We start from the raw sequence: 17,298 nt of genomic DNA, 5'->3' as shown, positions 1-17,298 counted from the left end.
ATGACCGTAAACCGGAGTCCCTGAAGCCATAGGAAAGACTAAGAGGATAACATGTCTGAAGGCCACCTGTCTGGAAGGGGCGGTGGCAGCCAGCCGCGCGATCCTCGCTTCCTCCAAGCTGCGTAGATGGGCAACTTTTAAGTGTCAGGACCTACAGAGGCCAATGGGTTTTCTTTTTCATTTCTGGAAACAGGAAGGAGTTGCTGTATCCTTGCTTCTGTGGACTCAAGAGCGCAATAGAGAGCGCCCCCTCTGGACACTTCGGAAACAGGCTGCTGTACCCATTCTGTAGCCGCATAACACACAAAATATTCCCGGACATTTTCTTCCCTTGTGTGTGTGTGTGTGTGTTTCCACTAGAGTACTTTAAAAATATTTTATTTATTTATTTATTTGAGAGAGAGAGAGAATGGGCGCTCTAGGGCTTCCAGACACTGCACACAAACTCCAGACGCATGCTCCCCCTTGTGCATCTGGTTTACGTGAGTCCTGGAGAATCATTCTTGGGTCCTTAGGCTTTGCAGGCAAGTGCCTTAACTGCTAAGCCATCTCTCCAGCCCAACATTCATTTCTTAACCATGTCTAGTGTCTCTGAAGGCAGAGCTATCTTCTTCGTACCCTCCACCTCTCCTTAGTGTGCCTGTGTTAGTTTCTGAGATAAAGTCTTGCTATGTAGCCCAGGCTGGCTTCAAACCTGTGATTCTTCTTCCTTGGCTCCCCCAGTGCTGGGATTACAGGACTGCAACACCATGCACGGATTCCGATTTCTAAAATTGAAATAATTATAGAATGTACTTAGGCCAGTGAGTCCATATGTTTGCAAAGTCTGTGGTCTATTCCCTCCCTTGCCTCTCTCCCTCTCTCCCTCCCTCCATGCCTCCTTCTCACCCTCCCTTCCTTCCTTGATTCCTTTTTTTTAATATATATTTTAATTAATTAATTAATTTGAGGAAGGGAGAGAGAGAATGGGTGCACCAGGGCCTCTAGCTACTGTTAACGAACTCTAGATACATGCACCACCATGTGCATCTGGCTTACGTGGGCACTGGGGAATCAAACCTGGGTCCTTAGGCTTCTCAGGCAAGTGCCTTAACTACTAAACCATCCCTCCAGCCCTCCTTTCTTTTGTGTGTGTGCACGTGCCCTTACAGTGCCCCATGTGATCACCTGTGGTGGCTGGAGCAGAACCCAGGGTGTCCCAGTGCACTGATCTTCTACCCATTCTCATTTTGAGCCAACATCTCTTACTGATATCAGACCTTGCTGTTTTGGGGGTCTGGGGCTCTGCTCCCCTTTGCATGACTGGATGAAAGATGCACAAGGCCACACCCAGCTGTTTACATGGGATCTGGGAATTTGAATTTCAGTAGTTTTAGCCCCACCTTGGGCCCTCGTGCTTGCATAGGAAGTGCACTAACCCACGAAGCCATCTCTCCAGGCCAAGAGCTGCGATTTCACCTGCGGTCCCAGAATCTTCCTCTCACCATAACCCTTCAGTTAACCTGTGAGGGACTGCTTTCTTTGTTATTAATATCCACCCAGCAGATAAGCCTCGCTGTCCCTTGAGTTCAATATGTCAGGGACCTTTACCTTGTGGTCATATGCTCCATTGATTCATCATCCAGAGAGTGCCCCATCTCTGTGATCTTAAATTTGGATCTTTTACTTAGATTGTCCATAGAAACTAGCAGGAAGTTTCAGTTGTACCAAAGGGTACAAAGTTGTTGTGAAAGAAGCATGTAATTTCCAATCCCCTGACTTCTGGGTGGGTGTGGAAGTGTGACTAAGTTGGAGCTCAGCAAGACACAAGCAGAAGTGATATATGTAATGTTTCAGAACATTCCTCACAGAAAGGGATAATACATTGTTCACTTCTTCCTGCTTGCTGGATAGAATAGTGTGTGGGCTGGGGCTCAGATAGCCATTTTGAGCCATGATCTAAAAGCTCTCATGTTGAGGGCGGTAGTTGTAATACAGAAGGAACCTGGTTCCTTATGGTCACATAAATCCATCACAACCCGCACCTCCTAAATTTCCACACATGAGAAATTAGATTCAGCGTTGTTAAGACACCATGTTCTGAGACAGAAGGCTGCACTGGGGATTCTGTCCCTCACAGCCAATCTCAATCCTAATATTTATAGCTACAGCCTCTTAACTGATTTTCCTTTTCCATATTTTGTAAACATTTCAACCTCACTGGAGCTTCAATTCTGTTTCTTCCAGATTTTCTCTTGGTATTATTTCTCTCTTTATCCAAACAGCCTCTGTACCCTGGGCAATGTTCATCATGAAGTGACTCAGAGCTCCCCAGGGTGCATGGAAATTGCCTCACTGTCCCTGTGTCTTTGCACTGGGATCTGTTTGAAAACAGAATGCCAAAGAGAAGCACCACTTTTCTCTCTTCCCAAAGGACACCAGTTTTCCAGGATGGCTGACAACAGAAGGTGTGGTGACATGAGCATAGCTTTTGGACTCAAGGGAAGATGTCGCAGACATGTAGACAGTGCCCCACAGAGCCCCTGAAGAGGGCCACATTGGCCAAAGAAGCCATGGATAACGATGGCTCTCTTAGCAGTTGTGTCAGCAGAAATCTCCAATGAGGCAGAACTTGTAGCCCAACCAGGGCCACTGGAGAAGAAGTGATGGACTCCAGAGCCCTGTGCTGACCACACCAGACAGGAGGCAGCAACACCTTCCTGGGGAGTGGGCAGCTGCTGTCCTCCAAAATGACATCAATCACCTATTGATGTGGTGTGGTGCTGCACCACAGGACTCCTTCATTTAGATATAAGCCAAAGAAACGTCCACTGACGCCATAATAAAGCTCTGATTGAAAGGGCCAGCTCTAGAGGAAATGACTGAGAAGGGTGGGCCATGTGGGAGCCCATAGTGTCCTCTCCAGGGTGGGCCAAGCTAGCTAAAAGTTCTCAGAAAATGGCATCTTCATGAGCTCACTTTTGTTTGCTTGCTGCCTCTGCAATCAAATTAGGTACACCTTCTCCACACACTCATAGCGCCCTGAGCCCCAGTGAGGAGGGTGATGCACTTTCTCCCATGGGATTCCCAGGTTCCTTAACACAAGAACGTGGCTGTATCTAAGTCTCTGGAGGCAAGGCTGGGTTACGGCAGATGTTAGTACACACATATTTGTTGACCTTGACCACAGACTTTAAACTGGATACTGAAATGTAGTCACATAATAATAGAGTTAACTGGAGTGATTAACAAAAGAGACTACAGGCATGCAGGATGGATATACCATGCCATGCAAGAGTCTCAGGGTGATTTAACAGCAGTGTGACATCCAAAGTTGGAAGGGAAGCAGATTATTGCTGGGTCTAGATTCCAGGTAACTTGTGTCATGACCAACAGGGCAGCTCTAGAGGACCATGTGGGCTGTGCATATGGGTTCATCACAAGGCTGTGAATCCCATGAGGGTAGAAACCTTTCGCTCCTGACTTCAACCCTATGCCTTGTCCATAGCAGGCCACCAAGAACAAGACAGAACTGAAAGACCTGCTGAATGGTTGGATTCCATGGCCACTGCAGACATGGGAGTAAGACCAAAGAATGTATTTGTCTCTGTAGGACTGAAGAATGTATATGTCTGTCTGGGACTAAAAAATGTATATATCTCTCTAAAACTGAAGAATGTATTTGTCTCTTTAGGACTGAAGAACATATTCGTCTCTCTAGGACTAAAGATTGGATTTGTCCCTGGGCATGAGCATGATGACAAGGTTTGAACGTCTCATCTCCTCAAGGTATCATGGACCTTTGGGGGATAGTCAAGATTGAAACTATAACATCCATTTAAAACACCTACCTGGATCATAGCATTAAATGAGATGGCACTTGTCACATGGCCAAGTGCTCGATTGGTGATTGTTGTCATATTATTATTAATTATAATCATTTTACACATTAGGCTTGGCCAATAAACCTGGGGTCTAGGTGGAGGCGCACTTACCAGAGGAAGAGGAGTCAGTGAGGCTTATGACACCTTCTTCTTCTCATCCCCCACTTCCTCTGAACCCGTAATTGCTCAGGGACTGCTTCAGCTTGCCCTGCTCTGGAGACCTCTCGAGGGCACTGTGGAATGGGGCACCTGGGAACCTTCTGGAGAGAACAGTTAGTGTCTTGAGGGGCACTTAAGTGCCAGCTGCAATAGGGTTAAAGACACTATATTCAGGTTACTAAGTAAATGGCATTGACGAGTTTAAGGCACCTTGTGAGGCCATCCACCAACTTATGAACCACAGCTGTCAACACTGCAGTGTGCCACGCCTGTGTGACACATTTTCCCAGTGACACTGCTTAGGCTATAATCCTCACTTGTTATCTATTTCTTGAGCTCCATACTCCTCGGCTCTGGTAAACACCATTCTATGATGCCTGCGAGATTTCCATATGTCCCTAGGATCGTGGTATAGTCTTTATCTTTCTGTGACTGGCTTCTTTAATTTAGCAAAATGTTTCTCAGGTCATCCATGTGCCAAAAATGATAATTTTCTTCTTTTTCACATATTCCTTAAATTTTAATGCAGCTCTCCTAACAGAATAACAATGCAAGTGGCAGTGTTGAATACAACTGGCATGTATTGAGGGCCCACTGAATTTGTGAGAGCATGTGGGATTGCTAGGAAGAAACTCCCCTTGTCTTTAAGGGGCTCCCAATCCAGCGTGCCTATGGATTCATTCACAGTCCCCATGAGGTCAATAAAGCACACTGCCTTCCTTTCATTGTGCATGGCACAACATTATGCTCTTGGAAGCTGGAAATAGAAATCAGCCTTTACTGGCCAGGGTGCCTGCTGGGGACACCACCTGCCCATACACCCAGTGCTTTCACCTGAAAGGAGATCTGTCATTTTAAATGCTGAGGCTGAGGCAGGGGTTCTGACACACATGCACCATCAATGCAGTTTATCTCTCACTTAGAATGATGATTTAATACCCATTTTACCTTTGCTGAAATGCCAGAATAATGCGCTGCCCAGTTGCTGCTGCTGATGTTCATAAGAGTGACGTCCACATCTGCGTTGCTAGGCAATAAGATGCCTACCCTCCTCCTTCCCATGCCTCACTGGGCAGCACAGAACATCACCAATTGACTGCTCGGCCAGAATCCTCCCTTGCTCTGACACTGCACGCAGGGACTGTTAGCAGTCTTCCCTTGACTGGCAGGGATGCGTTTGGCCTCTCATCTGCTCTCATGAGTGGAGAGTTAATGTGGGCTGAAACTTGAAATGGGTCCTTGGCTACTTTATGGGGCACTGGTGTCTTCAGTACAGTGAAGCAAGTTTCATTTCTAAAACATCTGCTTGGTGCTGGCTCCTCCCTGAAGTGGGTCAGGGTAAATTTAGTCAAGATCTTTAGAAACTCTGGGAATTCAATTCAATTTACAGCTGACTTTTAAGGGCATAGTACTCTCAGGAGAAGAGGCTCCTGCCTTGTTACTTTGAGTTCTTGCTTTAACCAGTGATGGTCTGGGGGTAAAATTGTTCAAGTTCTAGGTGCTGCTAATGAGGCTAGAAGTGACTGATTTGGGGCTTCAGAGATGGCACAGCACTTATAGATGCTTTCTCACTACTTTCCAGCTTGGGTTCAACTCCCCAGTCCCACATAAAGCCAGATGTACAAGAGGGTCTGCAATGGATTCTCTCTCTCTCTCTCTCCTTGCAAATAAACAAATAAATATATTGAAGAAGTCAAAAGAGGGACTGATGTAGTCCTTTTCATGGCCAAGAGATTTGAGACATTTCTCAGGCAGAAATCCTTTCTGCATCTTTATAGGCATCAGCATCGCCTGTGCAAGTGCTGGTACTGCAACCCTGCCACTCATCCATTGCGTCTGCAGGGGAGAGTCTGCCCTGGCAAGGTTGTGGGTGCTCTGACATTCCTATATGTGAACAGCTTAGAGGCTTTATTCTAATGGAAGAAGGCTTGGGAAACTTCTGGAAATGGTCATGTTACAGTGAAAAGTTAATTGTTCAGTCCCAAATATAGGAGAGAGGATGATAAGATGACAGGTGATAAACTCAACACCAGTCACCCCCTCTCTGGGCTTACCCTGGCCAACTTTGCTGGCACTCTCTTCCCCAGAAGTCTTACACCAAGTGAGAGTAAGAATGGTCCCTGGGCATTAATGACCTCTTGTTAGTGATAATCACATGTCGTAAGCAAACAAAGAAAAACAGTAGTGTTGTTTGAGGGTAGGGGAGGGTCTTTCATATACTGTGGTTTTCTACTGCTGTTGACATATTGAGTCAAAGTATTAGTCTTCAAGCGATATATATTATATTTGGAATCTGGCCCATGTGTTAAGGGCTTGGTTGCTGGCCTAGGGCATTAGTGGGATATGACAAAACCTTTAGGAGGTAGAGCCCAGTGAGAGGAAGTTAGAGCCTTGAGGGTGTACTCTGGCAGGAGTTATTTGGATCCCAGTTTCTTCCTGACCTCTATGAGGTGGGCAAATCTTTGCCACGTGCTCTTGCCATGATTTATAACGTCACCATAGGCTCAAAGTGACAGGGCCAAGCAACCAGGAACTGAAACCTTTGAAACTGTGACCCCCAAATAAACTGTACCACCCTGTGACAAAAGGCTGACTTTGATGTCGTGGAGGAGTGGAGTCCCTTAGGCAAATTCCCTCTGCAGAGCCAACTTAGCAGGTGTAAAAACTGTGTCATTGAGCCTGAGCCCATCCTTCCACACAAGGCATATGTGAGGATTGAATGGCCCCTGAGAAATGAACCCACAGCAATGGAAGAGACAGTCATCAGTAGCTGTTAATTTTCTGGAGCGCAGTGAGAAAAGGATATTTGTCAAATAGGGGTTGGAAAGCTTGTAAGAGCCATAGAGGGGAAGGTAATGTCCAGAGGCACTGCCCCCACCCCATAGTGACTGACTTCTGCTCTCACAGCTCATAACCCACAACCCCAGAGGGAATACCAACAATCCCACTGGGAAGGTCCCACAGTGGAATGGGAGCAGGGAGGTGAGAAATGATGATACTAACACATGATAGGCTAAGACAAAATTTCTACATAATAGAAAAAAAAAAATAGGTCCTTTTAGGCTACTTGACAGGAGATGAAATGAAATGAAATTCAAGATACTTAGTCTGTTAAGTCCTGGGGCAGAAGCAGGGAAGTCGGGGAGCTTGAAGTCCCTGAGTGGGGACAGTTCAACTCCCGGGGCCCAAGTGCATTTGCTGTCTCCCTAGGGATGGCTCATGGGATAGTCTGGGACATCTCGGTGCACGTCCCTGTTCTGCCAGTTACCATTGTGTCATTTTGAGACCAATCAAAACCTTATTGACCCTCAGTTGCTCTAGCTATCAAAATTAGGACCACCACCTGGATGGACAGGATAACTGAGAGAATGGAATGAAACAACAGTGGTTTAGGGCTATTGAGCAGCTTCCGTGTGGCCTCACTCAGTCCTCACAGCTACGCTGCAATGCAGATGCTGTTATTTCTTCATTTTGCAGAATGAGAAAACAGCTCTAGAGAACACAGGAAACTTGCCTGACATGGTTAATCTTGCTTGTCCAGTTTGATGGGATTTAGAATCCCCATGGAAACAAATCTCTTGGCATGTGTGTGAGGCATTTTCTAGATTAGATTAAATGAGGTGGGACGATCCACCCTAAATGCAGACCATTCCATGGGATGGGGTCCCAGACTGCATTGAAAACTAAGGCTGGAGAGATGGCTCAGCAGTTAAAAGTCGCTTGTTTGGCAAAGCCTGACAATCTGGGGTCAGTTCCCCAGTACCCACATAAAGCCAGATACACAGAGTGGCACATGCATGTGGAATTCATTTGCAGCTACAGGAGGCCCTGATATGCCCATTCATATTCTCTGTATCTCTTTTTCCCTTTGCAAAAAAAAAAAAAAAAAAAGCCCACAAGTAAATAAAAATATTTTTAGGGCTGGAGAGATGGCTTCGTGGTTAAGGCACTTGCCTATGAAGCCTAAGAACCCCGGTTTGAGGCCCTGGCATGCCCATTCCCCCCAACCCGCCTTTTGCTGTCTCTGTTTCTCTCTCTCAAATAGATCGATAAATAAAATATTAGAGCCAGGCATGGTGGTGCACACCTTTAATCCCAGCACTCTGGAGGCAGAGGCAGAAGGATCACTGTGAGCTCGAGGCCACCCTGAGACTACATAGTGAATTCCAGGTCAGCCTGACCTAGACTGAGACTCTACCTCAAAAACTAAAGCTAAAATAAAATAAAATAAATATTTTTTAAAAAGGAGAAAGCTCGTTGAACACCAATATTTATTTCTCTCAGCTTCCTAACTGCAGAAGGAATGACCAGCTTCATCACGGTCCTGCTGCCCTGCTTTCCTGCCATGGTGCACTGTGTCCAAAACAATGCTGCAAAGCAAAAATTACCGAGGAGCTTCAAAAACAATTCCAACACTCAGGTTTCACCCCTGGTGAATTACATCGCAATGTCTGAGGCCGGAGCCAACCACTGGGGAACCTCGAGCTTAAGACATTGTGCTCCATTCCTGACTCTCAACTGTGGTTGCTCACTCAAAGTACATGAGCATCCACCCTCAGGAGAGTTATGTCTGGGCTGGGTAGAGATGGGGCTGTGCCCCAGAATGCACTCCGAAACTAGTTGCCATCAAATAAAAGCTGGCTAAAGATGTCACACTTGCCTTTGCACTTCTTTAGGAAAGTAGTTGCTAGCCTTCTCTCAGTTTGCAGCTTGAGGGAGGAGCCCGTGCTGTCTCAACAGGTGGGCAGAGAAGGCAGGGGACAAGGTCTCCTCAGAGGTTTAACTCAGTCTTTATGCTGCACACTTTGTACTAGATGAGTCCAATAAGGAGCCCAGAGATGCTTTCATCTGCCCTCGAAGGATCTGGAAATTTCTTTTATTATGAAGTCAAATAAATTTTAAAAAATCTTCTTGCATTGCTTTAAATTGTTTTACATTAATTCACTCATTCATTTACTTATTTGTTTAAAAAGAGAGGGAGGGAGAGAATGGACACATCAAGGCCTCCTGATGCAGAAACGAACTCCAGATGCATTTAGCTTTACGTGGATACTGGGGAATAGAACCCTGGCCATGAGCTTCATGAGCAAGTGCTTATAACCTCTGAGCCATCATCTCTCCAGCCCTCTATTGCCTTTTTGATAACACAAAATGGCATTATATCTGTGAAAATCCTATCTTCTAGTTTTTTAGAGGGTCAGCTATTATGGTCAGGATGGGCTAAGTTATGCTGCACTGGTGAACAATTCCTAAGTTTCAGTGACTTCATGAGAATCAAAGGCTTAATATTCACTTTAGTTTCATGTTAAACATGGGTCTGGGGGGCCAAGCAATCAGAATCTGCTGTGGGGCTTACAGAATGGTCCAGGCAGAATGTGATAAGTGTTGGCTCATAAAGTTTCCAGAACAATTTGACCCATTTAGCTCACATCTTACTGGCTAAAGAGCCGAACCAACCTTCACAGGATGTAAATAGAGCATCCGTGAATAGTTGGCTGTGCTGGCACACGCCTGTAATCCAGCACTCGGGAGGCAGAGGCAGGAAGATCACCGTGAGTTCGAGGCCACCCTGAGACTACACAGTGAATTCCAGGTCAGCCAGAGCTAGAGGGAGACCCTACCTCGAAATAATCAGAATAAAAAGAATATTCATGAACAGCTGCAATGACTCACATAACAAAATTAATATATAAATACGATTTTTATTAACACTGCCTTGGGAGCTTCGGCCCATGTCCACAGAGTGGAACTCAAGCACCCAGAAGAAGACAGTGGATGCGGTTTATACAGGCCACTAGCTTACATGGAACTAGAGGAAGTTAACATGAGTCGACTGGGGACAACAAATGTCTTTGTGGTGGAAAATTTTACTTTCCCTTCACAAAGCCATGGAAGATGTGTGCCTGGGCAGGAATAAACTAGCACCTTGTCATTGGCCACTGTACATTGCCTGCCACCATGATGGACGGCAGGGTCCCAGTGTCCCTAAGGATCATCTTTTCCTTACTTCTGTTTCCTGTGCAGGTGAGCTTAGCATAGCATCCTATGTGACTAAAAATGCAAGCCACACAATCAGAGACAATTGGTAATAATTTGGGACCTATCTTGGAAAATCCCATAGTACTATGCGAGTGCTTTCTGAGGTTTTCTTTCTCTTTTCCCTCCCCATTTCTGCCAGGACAAACCTTCTGTATTCTTCACAACTTCTACCAAACAAGCCAGTGGGAAGTCTTCCTTCACCACCTCCCAGACAGGACGAGTCCTTTGAGTACCTGTTCTACATGACTGCACTCACTATGCTCTGCCATAACTTGCCATTTATGTCAACATTTATTTAGCAAAACCTAGGGGGCTGGGGAAGATGGCCCAGTGCTTAACAGTGCTTGCTTGCAAAGCCTGCTGGCCTGCGTTCAATTCTCAAGCCACCCACATAAGCTATATGCAAAAAGCGGCACAAGCATCTGGTGTCCACTTGCCCATCTGCAGTGGCAAGGAGCTCTGGTACACTCATACACACACATGCAAGCAAATAAATAAAAGTTAAACAAAAACAAAACTTACATAGTTCCATGTACAGTGTTCAGTGTTTAACCACCATTACCTGTCCAGTCCTTGTAACTTGCCCATGAGGTGACTGCTATTATGATTTCTACTTTGCACGTGAGATGCCCAGGTTTAGAAGGGTAGGTACTTTTCCCCCAAGTGGTTCAGAGGGAAGCATTGGAGCAGCAGCTGACCCAGTCAGTTGAAAATAAGGCACTTGTCTCCAAAGCCAAAGGACCTTGATCAGTCTGCCTCCGCGTCTCACTGCACGATGTGTGCTGCCATGGGTATGTCTCACAAAACACTTTGATTTGATTGTTGGGTTATTTAGAGGCATGTCCCCCTAAAGGAGATGATTTGGGGTGTATAAACTACATTTTAGGCACATGCTTATTCCATAATCTCTTCAGAAATCTGGAACTTAGAATCTCAATTATATGTTTAGGTGAACCTCAGTGCTGTAGTTGCCTTCTATTTCCTGGGACAAAACAGACTGACCAAAAACAGCTGATGAGAGAAAAGGGTTTATTTCAGCTTACAGTTTTGAGGGGACGTTTCTTCATGGCAGGGAAGGCATGGCATGAGCAGGAAGCCGGCTCATATCCTGACATATCAGCCAGAGGGAAGAAGGTCCAGTGAGCTAGCTCTGAACACCTCAAGTTCCATCCCTCATGACACACCCCTCCCAAATCACTACCAGTTATGGACCAAGAATTTAAAACACATGAGGCTATGGGAAACATTTCCCACTCAAACCATCACACTTACTTATCATTATACATTCTTACTTTCTTCATTGCTCATATTTTAATCCATTTGAAATGGTGTTTGAAGGGTACAAAGGTGGGCCAGGGTTAGCCTATAGACCTGGGGTCACTGATTAATGAATGATAAAGTCACTCCAGGATTACCATGAAGATTTCAGGGTTTTATGCAGATTTCCCAGAGACTTGCTGAAGTTTAGCAGCTTGCTGAAAAATTAGGGATGCTTCTATATTTGCAATGGGGTGGGTTGTTCCAATATTCTAGCTGGAACAGGGCTAGGAAAAATAAACTTCGGACTCCTGTGTTCCTATTCCAGGTTCTCAGATTATGTTGTGTCACACCAACAATTGGGCCATGTAGGTCCTCCCTAAGCTAGTCCCACCCCAGAGGCCTCAGCTAGTCCCTTATAAACCATTTTATAGAGCAGTACTTGCTTTTGCTAGATTACACATGGCAAATGACAGTTTAAAAGTGCTGACTAATGTATCTAACTTTTGAAAACCAGCAGCAAAGGAGGCCTGAGAACCTGGCTGAGTGATCTCGCATCCTGAGGGAGGAACTTGGAGAGATGCTATCTTCTTGATGACCTAAGGCAGGAAGGCAGCTGGGCTGCCAGACCTATGAGGTAGCTGGAGAATAAATAAGAGCTCTTAATTGTATAAATGGGATAGATGTTGGCATTCCTAGGACCGCTGGTGGGGATGGGGAATAGGGTTGGAAGGAGAGCAAGTGGTTGAAGGGGTGGGTCCTCAGCAGCAAGTCCCACTGTGAGCCTAGATGCCAAGCTGCAGCTGCTACAGGAAACCTGCCCAAGCTACCCTCAATAGCTTTCCCAGACTTCTAGGCCCTTCCCCTTCTGATCCTCACAACACAGGAAACTTAAAAATGCAGATCACATTCTGGGACTCCCATTGCTTACTGTCTGCCAATGCTTTTGTTTCCCTACCTAGAGTAAAATTGAAACCATTCCCTGTGGATTTCTGGGCCTTCCCCAGGGCTCCTGACACACATCTTCTCTGCCCCTTTCCAGAGCTCCTTTCTAGAACACAATAAGCTCATGCCTACCTCCGCACAGTGACATCTGTACGTTGGCACTGCCTGGCTGGCACTGCTTCCTGATTCAGGCTCTGAGCAAATGGCCTCACCGCAGGAAACCGTATCCATAATGAAATTAGCACATATAATTTTTCTCTTATAAGAAGCTTGAGCCAGTCCCTAAAGTATAAAAACTGAAAAACACATAGTTTCCTTTGTAATGCAGGCAAAACCTGACTATACCCCCCAGCTCACATGCTTTTAGCTTGTCACTGATCTTAGAAAGGTGCTTAACTGGGGGCGGAGAGATGGCTCAGTGGTTAAGGTCCTGTGAAGCCTAAAGAACCAGGTTTGATTCCGTAGTACATACATGAGCCTGATGTACCTGGTGGCACATGCATCTGGAGTTTGTTTGCAGTTGCAAGAGGCCCTGGTGGGTAATTCTCTCTCTGTGTCTCTCAAATAAATAAATAACTTAATTAATTAATTAAATAGGAAGATATTTAACTGAATAGTAATGGAGCCCTGCCAGCTATACTAATACCTCTGGGCATCTGGTGATAGCCTTGTTTAGCTCAAAATGGTTAAAGCCATTGACTCCTTCACTCTTGCCTGTAGAAGTGTTTGATGGGTTACAATATTTGACCAGCTCCACCCTCAGTTAAGGCTAATGCTGCTATCTGCCAAAGATACATCCTATGAAGTGTCATGACATTTGTTTGTGCATGTGCAGACCACTGATTTATTTTTTTATGTGCTTCAAATGTGATTTTCTTTCTTTGTTTCTTTTTTTTGAGGCAGGCTCTCGCTCTAGCCCATTCTGACCTGAAATTTACTATGTAGTCTCAGAGGAACCTTAAACTCATGGTGATCCTCCTACTTCTGCCTCCTAAGTGCTGGGATTAAAGGTGTGTGCCACCATACCTGCCCCAAGTGATTTTATCTATCTATCTATCTATCTATCTATCTATCTATCTATCTATCTATCTATCTATCTAATCTATTATCTATCTATCATCTCTATTATGGTGGTTTGGGGGATTAAACTCAGGACTTTGTGCATGATAGGCTCTCCTTGGTGGGGTTTTGGTATTCACTGTGGGCTTATGAAGGCCTCAGCCAAACTCTGTAGCTTCTGGATTTCTGCTTTGATCTGGTCTGATTGATCACCATGTCTGTCACCATGGCACTGGAACTAGACCATCTGTTTTTGCATGTTATAAATATTCCCAAACCCTATCTTTGGGAAGAGAGGTTTGAGCCTAAGGGTGCCTCCTCCATTTGGCTGCCTCACAAATATAATTCCTTTTCTTTTGTAAGACTTGTGGTTTTGGGGATTGGCACACTGAATGGCAGGGAAAGTAAGCCCAGCTCTGTGACGGTTCCTTTCTATCCCAAGCAAACTTGCCTGTTTTTCTCCATGCTGCCCACTGCTGGCAAATCAGCAAGCACAGGGAGCTGGCCTTCTCTGTTCTCTGCTGCTTGCAGCTCTGCATACTATCTCACTGCAAACCTGGTCCTCAACAAGAACTCCCTGGAAGAAGACGTCAATGTTGCTGATTCTCTACCAAGTCTTGGAGATGCAGCCTGATACTGTATGTTCAAATGAGGATTCAAACCAGGTTCTGAACTCTCAATGCCACATGGATTCTGGGGCCCAAGCACATTAAACAGTCTGTGTCATCAAATCCAAACAGCTTGCTTATGACTCAGAGCCTGCTTTCTTGCTCTACTGGGTTCTGAGATATACTACATTCAAGAAAGAATGCTGAAAGGCCAAAATGTAATCAAAGAAAATCATGACAAGAATAATTAGTATGGTAGTGTCTTATAACAAGGAAGATTAAAGACTTCAAAGTGCCTGGTCCTATAAAGGGACCAACCCAGGCTGTTTAAAGGAAGGCAGAGTTTTGAAAAATCAAACACCACTGTCAACTGCTGAGTGGGTTATCCAAAGGTAGTGTATTTACACGGTGGAATGGAGTGCAGTTACAGTCTACAGCATGGATGAAGGCTGAAAACTCTATACTAAGTACAAGAAAAGACACAAAGGTCCACATAGTCTATGAGGTACCCATTTACATGAGATGACCTAAGTAGGCAAATCTATGGAGACTGAAAGTAGACTCATGGGTGCAGAGTGTGGGGAAGTGTTTGATGCATGTAGGGTTTCCATACTGTGGTGCTAATGTTCTGGAAGAAGACAGTGGTAGGTGTTGTCGAACATTGTGAATGTAGAGTCACAGGGTTATGCGCTTTAAAATGGCTCAGATGATAAGTTTAATACTATGTATATTTTACTACAATTTAAAAAACAAATTAGAAATTAGAAAATGGCAGCTGTACTTTAAAAAAAAGTAAACATGCATAATTGTTAAGTTTAATAAAGTCGATAGGTCTAACATAGGACGTGGAGTCTATAATAGACACTGTGTTGTATTTGAGGGTTTTGCTTAAAGGATAAAGTCTAGAGCCAGGTGTGGAGGCATACATTGATAATTTGAGCCCTTGGGTGGCTAAGGTAGGATTACAAATTCAAGGCGAGCTGGGCTACATAAAGAGATGGTGTCATGCTAGAGAGATGGCTTAGTGGTTAAGACACATACCTGTGAAGCCTAAGGACCCAGGTTTGATTCTCCAGGTCCTACATAAGCCAGATGCATGTGGTAGCACATGCATCTAGAGTTCGTTGGCAGTGCTAGAGGCCCTGGCATGCCAATTCTCTCTCTTTCTCTCATTCTCTCTCTGTGTCTAATAAGTAAATAAAAATAAATTTAAAAAACAGTTTTTTAAAAAAGAGATGGCCATAAACAGGGAGGGGCTATGTTAGATGGGTATGTCAGGTTGACTATAGTGGCCATGTCACTATGTATATCAAAACATTAAATATATCTAAAAAAATAAAACTTGGTGTCTGTAAACCTTATAGTACATTCTATAGCAAGCATAAATGCTGATGAAAATGCAACAGATAAGGATTAGAACTATGTGTACAGATACAAAAGCTAGATATACAACATTGAAGACCTTAATATGGCATGTGCCTTCCTGGTGAGAAAATGAGAGGGCAGTGTGTGTGGCCACTGCCCCTCCTTTGACTGGAGTTTGATGAGAAAGGTGCTTTGGCTGCTGGGCTTGCCATCCTCCAGTGGCAAGGCACACCCTTGGGTGAGGACTGCTCATTGGGTCTGAGGAATCTGTCACATCTTTCTTTAGGATATAAAAGCAGCTGGCATAGGAACAGAGGTCAGTGGAGATGTGAACAGCCACTTCTTCCCATGGGCCCTTCCCATAGACAGCTGCTTTGTCCTCACAGCTGCCCCTACCCACAGGGCTGCCTCTGCATCCATCTGGTTGGGCCAGTAGAAAATGATTTCATCCTACCATCTTACCATGCCTTGGAAAATTCTAGTGGTCCCATAAGACTCAAAAACTCATATGCCTAAGTGTTAGAGGTTACAGATGGGCTGATGTAACTTTGCTCATGGGAAGTTCTATAACTGACCAGCTGCCTCACTAAAGCTTCCCCCTGCCTCTCCCTCCTTCACACAGCAATGATACGTATCCTACCAGCACCAACCCAAACCCAAACCCTACTGTACCTGGGAAGATTTTATTCTTCCAACCAGATAGCAAGATCCCTGTTGGCTGGAGCTTGTCAGCTTAACTTTAGGATGTTCCACAGTATCATACAACCCTCACTGCCTTTAAGGCACCCTCTCCTGTCTATCCTCACAGCAACTAGACTTTGCTTTGCTGAGCCTAGCCTGTCACTGTGATTTGCTCAGGGCCAGATGTAGCTTACTCTAGGGCAATGAGGATCATTCAACCTTTGCTGGTAAGAGACTCTCTATCTCAATAAGGATTGCTGCCCATTGTTGAGATTCTTGAGGATGAAGACACAGAGGAGAGCACAGCTGGAGAAGTCGCATCCTGGTGCATGGCATGAGGCTCTCGGCAACAGGCTGAGAAATATTTATCTTCTGTATCAAAAAGGTTTTATTTTGGTGAAGAATGACATTCACCACACTAGCCATCTCCCAGTGGCATCAAGCCTATTCTCATTGTTGGACAACCTTCATCATTACCCATTTCTAGGACCTTTTCATCATCCCATCATTCAAACTCTGTCCCCGTCACTACAAACTGCCCTTTCCTGCTGGCACCCTGACCCTGTTAGTGTTATTCTATTTTCCATCTCTATGAATGACTGTTTTGTATGTGTGTGTCTCATAAGTGGAAATCACAGGACACCTGTCTTTTTTCTTTTGACTTATTTTATGAGAGAGAGTGAGAGAATTGGCACACCAGGGCCTCCAACCACTACGACTGAACTCCAGACATGTGTGCCATCTTGTGGGCATGTACATCCTTGCATGCTTGCATTACCTTGAGTGTCTGCCTTATGTGGAATCTGGAGAGTTGAACATGAGTCCTCAGGCTTTGCAGGCAAGCACCTTAACCGCTAAGCCATCTCTCTAGCCCTTTATCTTTTTGTGATTAGCTTATTTCACTTAATACATCTTTAGGGTTCATTCATATTGAAGTCTATGTGGGGAATTTCCTTCTTTTGTAAGGCTAAATGTGGTGGTTTGAATGAAGTGTCCCAGATAGACTTGTGTGTTTTGAATACTTGGTCTCCAGCTGGTGGCAATTTGGGAAGTTGTGGAGCTGTGGGGGAGGTGGAGTCTTTGCTGCAGGAGGTGTGTCCTTGAAGTTTATCAGTCCAGCCCACTGGGTGTTCAGAGCTAGCTCTCTCTGAGCACTCACTGATGTGGAAGATGTGACTCAGTCTTCCTACTCAGGCCTGCTATGCCTTCCCCATCATGATGAAACATCCTCCCCAGACTGTAAGGTGAAATAAAACCTTTCCTCTCATATGTTGATTCTGGTCAAGGGTTTTGTCTCAGCAACAAGAAGGTAACTGCAACAT

The sequence above is a fragment of the Jaculus jaculus genome, chromosome 2 (genome assembly GCF_020740685.1).
Source record: "Jaculus jaculus isolate mJacJac1 chromosome 2, mJacJac1.mat.Y.cur, whole genome shotgun sequence".
NCBI lineage: Eukaryota > Metazoa > Chordata > Mammalia > Rodentia > Dipodidae > Jaculus > Jaculus jaculus.
The sequence above is the reverse complement of the archived record's forward strand: the minus strand, read 5'-3'. Positions refer to the sequence as shown.